Raw genomic sequence first — 10,241 nt, forward strand, 5'->3', positions numbered from 1 at the left:
TATACTGACATTGAAGAGAGTTCATAGGCGATTCACAAAAATGACTCTGAGATTGAAAGGCTTATCATATGAGGAGAGTTTGATGACACTGGGCACTGGAATTCAGAAGAATGAGGGGGGATCTCAGTGAAACTTATCGATCAAGTAGATGTGGAGAGGATATTTCCAATAGTGAATGGAGTCTTGGACCATAGAGGGATATCCATTTAGGACAGAAATGAGGAGGAATTTCTTTAGCCAGGGAGTGGTGAATCTGCAGAATCCATTGTCACAGGTAGATGTGGAGGCCAAGTCACTGGGTATATTTAAGGCAAAGGTTGATAGATTTTTCATAAGTCATGGGCTGAAGGTTATGGGGAGAGGCAGGAGATTGGTGCTGAGAGGGAAATGGATCAGCCACGATGAAATGGCGGAGCAGACTTGATGGGCCAAATTGCCTAATTCTGTTCCAATATCTTATGGTCTTATGGAATGGCTTCAAGGAAATAATTCTTTAAAAAAAAACAGAAATAATGCAAGGCAGAGCCTAGAAGATGAAAGCAAAGTAATTGAATCCCTTTGAAACATTTTTTTTTAATTATTCAAGCTCTGTAGCTCCAAATGTCCCAATTTCACCTCATTTCCATGTTCCCTTGGAAAGACATGAGAGCATCATCATTGGTCATTGGTCTGCTCAGCTGTTCATCTCTTGACGGTGATTGTGTTTCAAAAATTACTTCATGGGCAGTAAGGTATTTTCAAATATGCAAACTTATGCAAATATAAATGCATATTTCAACTTTACAAAACAATAAATAATGTATTTTCTTTACTGAGGACAGTGTTCAAAGGGTTTACACCACGTGATTGGAGGAAAGTACGGGAGATGGGCTGTCAGAAGCTATCATAGATCATGTACTGATCTATATTTTCTGTATCCCCTTCCATCTGGTTCCACTTATTCCCCACCAGGTTCTGTCCCACCTCTCCCTCACACTGCAATAAATCTTTCCTCTTTCCCCTGAAAAGTCAGTTTGCACCTCCTGTCTCCACAGATACTCTTTGACTCACCAAATTCTTCCAGTGTTCTTTTTTCTGTCCCCGGCTGTATCAGCTAAAATAACTCGCAACGATATCATGGTTTAGAAAGACATCATTTGTATTAATAACATGCCTTTACAGAATATTACATTGAGATCTACTGTCAATGACAGAGTTTTATCACAAACAATGATCAATTCCAATGAGTATCTCATCAATTCTCCTTCACATTCAATTATAATATTCTTTCTGGGGTTTCCATTGTTAGCATCTCTAGGATCACCATTGATTAGAAATAAAAACAGACAGGCAATGTTCACTTTTTCCCATATTTATCATGTATTACGTGGTACAGCTCCTGCAAAGCTATCAAATTTTGCGACATATGCCAGTGGTATTAAACACAATTCTGATTCTGATGGTTTAGAAATAAAGTACCTTAGTTGATAGTTTAAAATTTCAGCTATTTCCAGTGTCTGAGACTGTATGTCAGAAGTGCCAGTGAATGAAATATGAGAATTGGATCCCATGGTTGATTCAAACTATTGGACAACTGATCTAATCCCTCTCTGTAGATTTAAGATAGGATGTCCACGGACAGCCAGTGAGCTGTGTGACTCAGTTGAGAGTAAACGTGATGCAACAAGTAAAGCACTCAGACAGTTAAATTTTCAGACAAGAATTTAAAGAATGGGTGATGGAAGGAAGCATTTACACTGCTCTTCTGTTTACCTGACCATTGTAGATAAATCAGGGAAGACAGAAGTCATCATTGGGACTCATTTTACCCAACCAAACAAATCTAAATGAACCCTGAAGTATGCACTTGATGCATTATCAATACATAGCATTCTTGAAACTAATTAAAAAGTTAACAGTTATCAAGTGTATACACACATCCAGAAACAGGAAAATAGTTCTGTATTAATGGAGCTAATGTTGTTAGCAGATAATAGAAATGCCATAGATTTGAAGAATTTTATTTATTAATTGAGCTACAGCATGGAACAGGCCTTTCTGTCCCTTCGAGCCACCCAGCTAGACAACGTGCAATGACCCCCAGTTAACCTTCTAAGCAGTACATCTTTGGCCTGTGGGATAAAAGCAGAGCACCTGGAGGAAGCTCGCGCAGTCACAGGGAGAACGTATAAACTGCTTATAGGCAGTAGTGGGGTTTGAACTCAGCTCAACTGTATTGTACAGCATTGCACTAACTACTAAGCTACCGTGCCACACGTGACAGCGTGGACTGTTTGAGAAAATGAGGAACTTAACTGGAGGGAATGGCAACAAAGTGAACAATCTAGAAAGGTGTATAGAGACATACAAATTTGCAGTGTTTTCTAGGGCCAGGCTGCAAAATAACTGGATAACCATAGCAGGATGTACACCCGATGAAGTGTGAGACGAAAGACAGAACAAGTAGTGTAGTGCCAAGCTCCACAAGCGTTGTAGATGACAACATGAATGGCTGAAAGAAAATCTTCCCTTTGTTGAAAGATGGTGTGTGGATTTCTACAAAAAGGACACAGAAAAGTAAACATCAAACCCTATAGAGTGGATGAAGTGAGCTGTGGAGGAACAAGGGCAAGGTCACATCAGAGCATCAGTTGAAAAGGATGTACCTGTTATCAAACAAAATCAATTCTGTAAAAGGAAAATCTCCTGGATGCTACAATGCTGATGCTAAAGTAAGGTAAACCAGTGACATTTCAGTTTGATTCTGATCAATGTTTAATTTCCTTACATGTCACTGGTCTTGAGATGCTGCAGTTGAAATTAATGAATCATGGGTTATCGAAGAGGAATAATAATAACAGAAGTATCCAGGCTGGTGCTCTCAGAAAATTCATGTTAAGATTAGCTTTATTTGTCACATGTAGATCAAAATATACAGTGAGGTGCATTGTTTACTGAATTTCTCTTTCCTGTGGCTGGTATTTCTCCATATTGTATTTCTCTTCCAAATCTAATCAGTGAGGATTGCGCTAGGCAGCCCGTAAGTGTCGACACACTTCCTGTACTGACATCGCATGCCCACAACTCACTAACTCTAATCTGCACATCGGTGGAATGTGGGAGGAAACTAGAGAACTCAGAAGGAGCTGAAGGAAAGAGGGATACAATACAGATTGCACAGACGTTCTTGACTCATCTCTTCTTTGAAATAGTGCCCAACCAGTTTCTAATAAAGGGTAAAGGTAAATAATAACAGGATCAGGAAGATTGATTCAATACACATAACCATTTCAACCACACAGATGATTATGCAGATGGCTTTCACAGAACAAGGAATCTAGAAGACAGCTATTCTCCAATGCTAATGAGGAAGCAGAAGTAGTGATTTTCCAGTGACTCACGAGGAGGAGATGTGTCAACTTGGAGACCGTCCCGCCCTGGGGAATCTGTGAAGTTGTCTGGACCTGGGAGACTGTAATGGGACAAGGTACTACCCCATGAGAAAGATAGAAAACATTTGCCAAACCTGAGTAGAACACAAGCTTGAAATGTGCTGATACCATGAATGAGTTCTGGTATGTAAAGCTTAGTGAGCAGGATTCATTTTCAAAGTAATTAGAGGAAGATGCCATTCTTAGCATAACATTGATGGTTTTAAGAGGTGTGAAGATCATTGCAGATAAGATATGAGTCTTTGAAGAAGATAAAGTAAAAGGGGCAGAGTGTATACTGTGAATGAAAGCTGAGAGGTCTGATAAACAGTCGCAAAAAGAAACAACAGAGGTTATGCAAAAAATCTTTCTTTCTTTTTCAATCTTTTTATTGAGTTTCATATAAATATAAAAAAACATAACATAATAATGAATAAGTTATGAATAGGTTATGCAAAAAATCAGTTAAAATGAAAGAAGAATTTTGTGACTGTAGAGATGATTTGAAATCAGAACCAGCAAAAGTCAGAGCAATGAAGGAGATGTCAAACTGGACAGAAGTTAAAGGAGTTTCTAGGGTTTGTCGGCTATCTGAGCAAGTTCCTGCCCCAGCTGAGTTACCACCAAGGCTATGGTAGGAGACTGTGTTGTAACACTCTGAAGAAAAGTTAGAAAATAAATCTAATTTAATGATGCTGGTTGAGGAAGTGTGGTCCTCCATTGCTGTGAAGTACTCACGCACAGAGGCTTCTGGACCAACTGCCCTACTGTCAACTGGTGTGCATTGTACAGTTGATGCTTAAGCACACAGATGCTTCAAAAAGCACTGGGCCTTTATTGCTTTAAGTCTGATTGGGGAGAAAAGATTGGTGTTGATTAAAATGAATCTATCATTGAAACCTACATGAAATTTCCAGAGCTTCAGGTAAGTTTCTTTACCTTTATTGCTGCAGAGTGTCCCTAACCATTCCATTCTCTCCTCTGGACATTCACTTTCTATGTTACATTATCTCACCTTCTTTTGGAAATGTGCCTGGCCCCCAGCTTCAGCAGATCACTACAGGAAAGAGTAAAACCTCATTGATTCACCACTCAAAGTGATGGATTCCCACTGAGAGATTTTTGACTATTATGTTGAAGTTTGTAGTGTCCCTGTGGTATTCCTTCTGATGAATTGTAGAGCAGAACGAGTTTACAAGGGTGTCTGGGCAATGAGAAAATACTTTATCCCTTGTAGATTTGGATGAGTCAGTAAAATCATGAGATTTTTCGACACGCAATGAACACTAAAATTTGACAGCTGCTGTATGCAAAAATGCAGCATTAGACATTAAGTTATCTCGATCATAGTAGATTATCACAGGCTATAGTAATACAATGTAGGACAAGGCAAATTAATGGAATGGAAAACCAACAAATTCCCTAAACCTGATGGGTCTTCATGAGAGGGTCTTAAAGGAAGTGGCTGTAGAGGCTCTGTATGTGCTGGTTGCAGCTATAAAGAAGGCAATATAGCGGCTATGTTTCATTAGGAGTTTGAGGGGATTTGGTATGTCACCAAAATCACTTGCAAATTTATATAGGTGTACCATAGAGAGCATTCTAACCGGCTGCACCTCTGTCTGGTATGGGGAGGAGTGGTACTCTACAGGATCAAAGTAAGCTGCAGAGATTTGTAAAACTAGTCAACTCCATCATGGGTGCTATCTTCTGTATTATCCAGGACATCTTCAAGGAGCGGTGCCTTAAAAAGTAGGCATTCACCATTAAGGACCCCTACCACCCAGGACATGCTCTCTTCTCATTGGTACCATCAGGAAGGAGGTACAGAAGCATGAAGGCACCCTGTCAGTGATTCTGGAACAGCTTATTCCCCTCTGCCATGCAATTTCTGAATGGATGTTGAACCAATTCAAAGTACATTTATTATCAAAGAATGCATAAATTATACAACCCTGAGATTTGTTTGCTCATAGGTAGCTATAAATCAAGAAACCCAAAAGAACTCCATTAAAGAAAAAAAGAATAAAAATAAAAAATAAGAGACCAACACTTGATGCGCAAGAGAAAGGGAAAAAAAAGCACACACAATCATGTAAATAATTGAAGCGAACAATAACAATGCAAAACAAAAATCTGGTCCTCAACTTCGAACCCTGGAGCAGCCCGGAGTAGGCCCAAAGCCTCACTTATCATATAAGCAGGCACATTTAACAACAGCTGGGACAGGGGAGGGAGAGGGAGAGGGGGGGGGGGGAGAGAGAGAGAGAGAGAGAGAGAGAGAGAGAGAGAATGAATATATATATATATATATATATATATCTTTGCAGAGTTCAAGTGAAATCGGCTTTTGCCCTGGATCCTGATCCTGATAGAAAAAACTCTATCTAGGCTGATATTTCAATTGACCAAACGATGGAACAGTGAAAGGCTCTGGTGCCCTGGAGAGAGGAGAGAACATTGTAGAGCGTGAGTGAAATTGGCTGTCGCCTCCGATCTGGGCTGGGTTTAAATTGTCTTAACAGGATATCATATCTTACACTAGGACCCGAGCTCTGCTTCAGCGAGAGGTTCTGGCACTAGACTACACTGCCCAGCAACTTGCTCCAGGCCTAGATTTTGCCGGCCAGCCTGCTCTCGAGCTCTTCAAATCAGCTCGGTGCCCAGAGCATTCCAACCTCACACCCGAGCCAGTAGTATAGGCACTGAATTTCCTCTGCCCAGGCCCCGACTTCTCCTTTCAGTGCTCAGAGTGACCCAACCTCGCACCCAGGCCAGCTGTACGGGCTTTGGAACTTCACCTGCAACGATTCTGCAACATACCATCTCGGCTCATCTTTCAAACTCCCCTTACCATCACTTGGCTCTTCTCTGTTTGCATCAAAAATTTAACATAATTTAACTCAGAAAAGGTATTTTTAGAGATGTTTTAAATCAAATTTCTTATCTTCTTGTCTACCAGAAAGCTGTCACGGACAATTGGCAGCACCATCTTAAATGGAACCAATGAACACTACCTCACTACTTTTTATTTCATTTTCTCTATTGTCATGTATTGCATTATACCCCTGCTGTACCTATGCAACCTATGCCAGTGACATTAAAACTGATTCTGTTTCTGATTTCCCAAATATTCCTCTGTATTGTGAAGATGTCTCTGAAGAATGGAAAACCAGGCTCAAGAACAGCTTCTACCTCATTGTTAAAGACAATTGAATGGTTCTTTATTCTGACAAGATGGACTCTTGACCTCATAATCAACTTTGTTATGATCTTGCACCTGGTTGTCTACCTGCACAGCATGATCTCTGTAGCTATCACACTTTATGCTGCATTTTAAATTGTCTGAACTTCCACTACTTCAATGCACTCTGTAATGAATCAATCCGTATGAACAGTATGCAAGACTGGCTTCTCACTGCACCTTCTGATAGTCGTAAGACAATCCAACTAAAACAAAGCCATTAAATGAAAGGAAAATCATGTTTGACATGTTTACTCTAAAGTTTTGAGAGTGAAACGTGGAGTATTTAAAAGGAGAACAAGTAGATATGGTGTATTGGGATTTATGGAAGGCATTTGATAAAGTGGCACAATAAAAGTAACTGTACACGATAAGAGTGCATGATATTCGGGCTTTTATGTTTCATGGCTTTAGGAGTGGTAAGCAAATAGAAAACAGAAAGTTTGGAGAAATTTTCACATTGATAAATAATGACTAGTGGTATGTTGATATCTCTGCTATTAATATTCAATATTAATGACTTTGATGTAGAAATCAGATGTACTGTAGTCAAATTTTTTGGTGAAGCAGGGATAAATAGTTTAGACATTCGGGAGCTGGATGCAAAGTGTCTATAGAAGAATATTTATAGGTTAAGTGCATGGAAAGAAGTGACCACATAGAGTATATTGTGGGTAAATGTGAAGAACAAAGAATGAGATAACAATTGTTTAAATGAAGTACAATTTCAAAAAGTGTGGTGCCAAGGGATTTGGTATCTTTGCACATTAAACACAGTTAGCATGCAGGTATAATTTAGAAAGCTTATGGGATAATTGCAAGTATTACGGAGTCTAAAAGTCGGGGAGTTTTGAACCAACATTGCAGGGCACCGGTCAGACCCACATCTGCACTACTTCGTGGAGAATCATCCTTCAATATTTAGGAATCGTGTTCTTGGACTGAATGCAGAGCAGAGAAGGTATACTAGACTGATTCCTGGGATGAAAGGGATGATAAACGAAGAACAGGTGAATAGTTTGAGTTTATGCTCTAAAGAGTTGAGAAGGATGGCACAATAGCATAATGCTTTACTACAGCAGCAGAATTCAATTCCTGCTGCTGTTTGTAAGAAGTCTATACGTTCACCCTATAACCATATGGGTTTCTTCTGGGTGCTCTTGTTTTCTCCCACATTCCAAAGGTATACAGGTTATTGTCAGTAAGTTGTAGGCCTGCTATTTTGGCAACTGAAGCACGGTGACACTAGTGGGCTTTCTTTCCCCAGTACATATCTGGACTGTGTAGGCCATTGACACAGACTACACCTTTCACTGTATGCTTCGTTGTATATTTGACAAATAAAGCTAATCTTTTTCTTTATTTTGTTCTGCTTTGATATTATTTGTGAAGGATTAAGTGCCATTTTATTATAACAGCCTTGTCATTGAATTGGTGACTTGAAATGGAAACGGTACATTTGGCATCACACTGAGCACTTGAGAGTCTCTGTCAGGAATACATGGAAGTCCGACAAAAGTAGTGGAAGGAGCTCACCGCTTCCCCTTCCATCCATCCATCTGTCTCAAAAAACATCACCTGCTCTACCCACGGCAGAATCTGCAGATTGGGGAACACCAGTGATTGGTCAACAGGAATGATCCTGAGCAGCTGATTGCTTGGATTTGAACTCTCCATTCCACTCTCATACTGATTTCTCACACTCCCTGTGCTGTTACAATGCAGGCTTGAGGAACAACACTTTACCTTCCATCTGGTTGTATCATAGTCTTCCAGACTCAATGTTGAATTCTTCAGCTTTAGGTAATTCACTATTTCTGCCTGACAGAACCAGTCACTTCCATCGATCATCCATTTATCAATTTGGCTCAGTGTATCTCTCTTCCTTGGAACTGATATCCCTTTGGAGATGTCCCACACTCCTACTTTTAGCAACATCTCTAACTGCCTTATTTTCTCATTTATCTGTTCATTAGTTCATTCCTTTTTCATTTTCCCCTCTCTCTCCCTCCTGCTATGTACTCTGCAACTTGAAATTACATATTTTTATCCATCTTTCCCAATTCTGAAATGAAGTATTAATTCTGTTTCTCTTTCCGCATATGCTGTCTGACTCGATGAGTGTTTCCGCCATTTTCTGGTTTTATTTCAAAATTTTAGAGAGTTGCTCATAGACAAGCAGTTTAATGCCCTGTCATTCTATTTCTTGCCGTGGCTTGCTCCCAAGGAAGAAGGAAGAAAATGTGAGGCGGCTTACTCGTACCTGGATTGCAAAGAGAAAATGATGGCCAAGTGGCCTCCCCTTTTTGGTCAGGTAAAATGTAAAAAATGAAAGACTATAAGACACAGGAGCAGAAGCAGGCTATTCAGACCATTAAATCTGCTCCATCATGACTGATTTATTGTCCCTCTCAACCCCATTCTCCTTCCTTTTCCCCATAACCTTTGATGCCTTAACTAATCAAGAACCTATCAACCTCCTTTTTAAATATACCCAATGACTTGACCTTCACAGCTGTCCCTGGCGATGAATTTCACAGATTCCCTGTCCTCTGGCTTAAGAAGTGACTGAGTATCAAGAAAAATATGCATTATTTCCCTGAAAGAAATAAAATTGCTCTTTTACAAAGCAGATGTTTTATGATTTAATATGATTTACTATCTTCACCATACAAACTTGGCATAATTATTTGCCGTTCTTCAAACTATCAGTGGTGCATGCAGTATTCAGCCAATTTTTTTGGAACCTGGCTTGACAGTAATCACATACACTAGGTGGCTCAACTTTATTTTGAATCTCACAGATTTGTACTGAGTATCCGGACTTAGTGGCCACTTTATAAAATGGCCGCTAAAAATAAAGTAGCATATTCGTACACATAAAATAGCATTGAGTGTATACACATGGACCTTTGCTTCTGTAGTCCATCCACTTCAAGGTACAATGTGTTATGCATTCAGAGGTGCCCTTGCGCACACCGCTATTGTAATGCATGATTATTTGAGTTACTGTCACCTTCCTATCAGCTTAAACCAGTCTGGCCATTTTCCTCTGACCTCTCTCAGCAACAAAGCAATTTCACACACAAAACTCCTGCTCACTGGCTTTGTTTTTTGTTTTTTTTTGTTTTTACATCATTCTCTGTAAACTCTAGAGACTGTTGTGTGAGAAAATCACTGATTAGCAATTTCTGAGGTATATCCACGCCGTATGGCACCAACAATCATTCTACGGTCAAAGTCACTTAGATCACGTTCCTTCCCCCTTCAGCTATTGGTTTGCACAGCAACAGAACCTCTTAGCTATGTCTGCATGCTTTTATGTATGGAGTTGCTGCCAAATCATTGGCTGATTAGATATTTGCATAACCTAATAAAGTGGCCACTGAGTGTAGGTATCTGAACTTCAAGCTCTGCCGCAATATTGATTGCGATCAGTGGAATGTTAGTGGTTGTGGCTATTCTCACGCTGGCTCAATGAGTTAGATCTCAACAAGATCCTGTGAAGCTGATTTATCTAACTTGGTAATTTGGTATGTAAAGTGACCACTGCACTGAACAGATGGCTTCTATTGAGTTATGAAGCA

The sequence above is a fragment of the Hypanus sabinus genome, chromosome 16, assembly GCF_030144855.1.
Source record: "Hypanus sabinus isolate sHypSab1 chromosome 16, sHypSab1.hap1, whole genome shotgun sequence".
Lineage (NCBI taxonomy): Eukaryota > Metazoa > Chordata > Chondrichthyes > Myliobatiformes > Dasyatidae > Hypanus > Hypanus sabinus.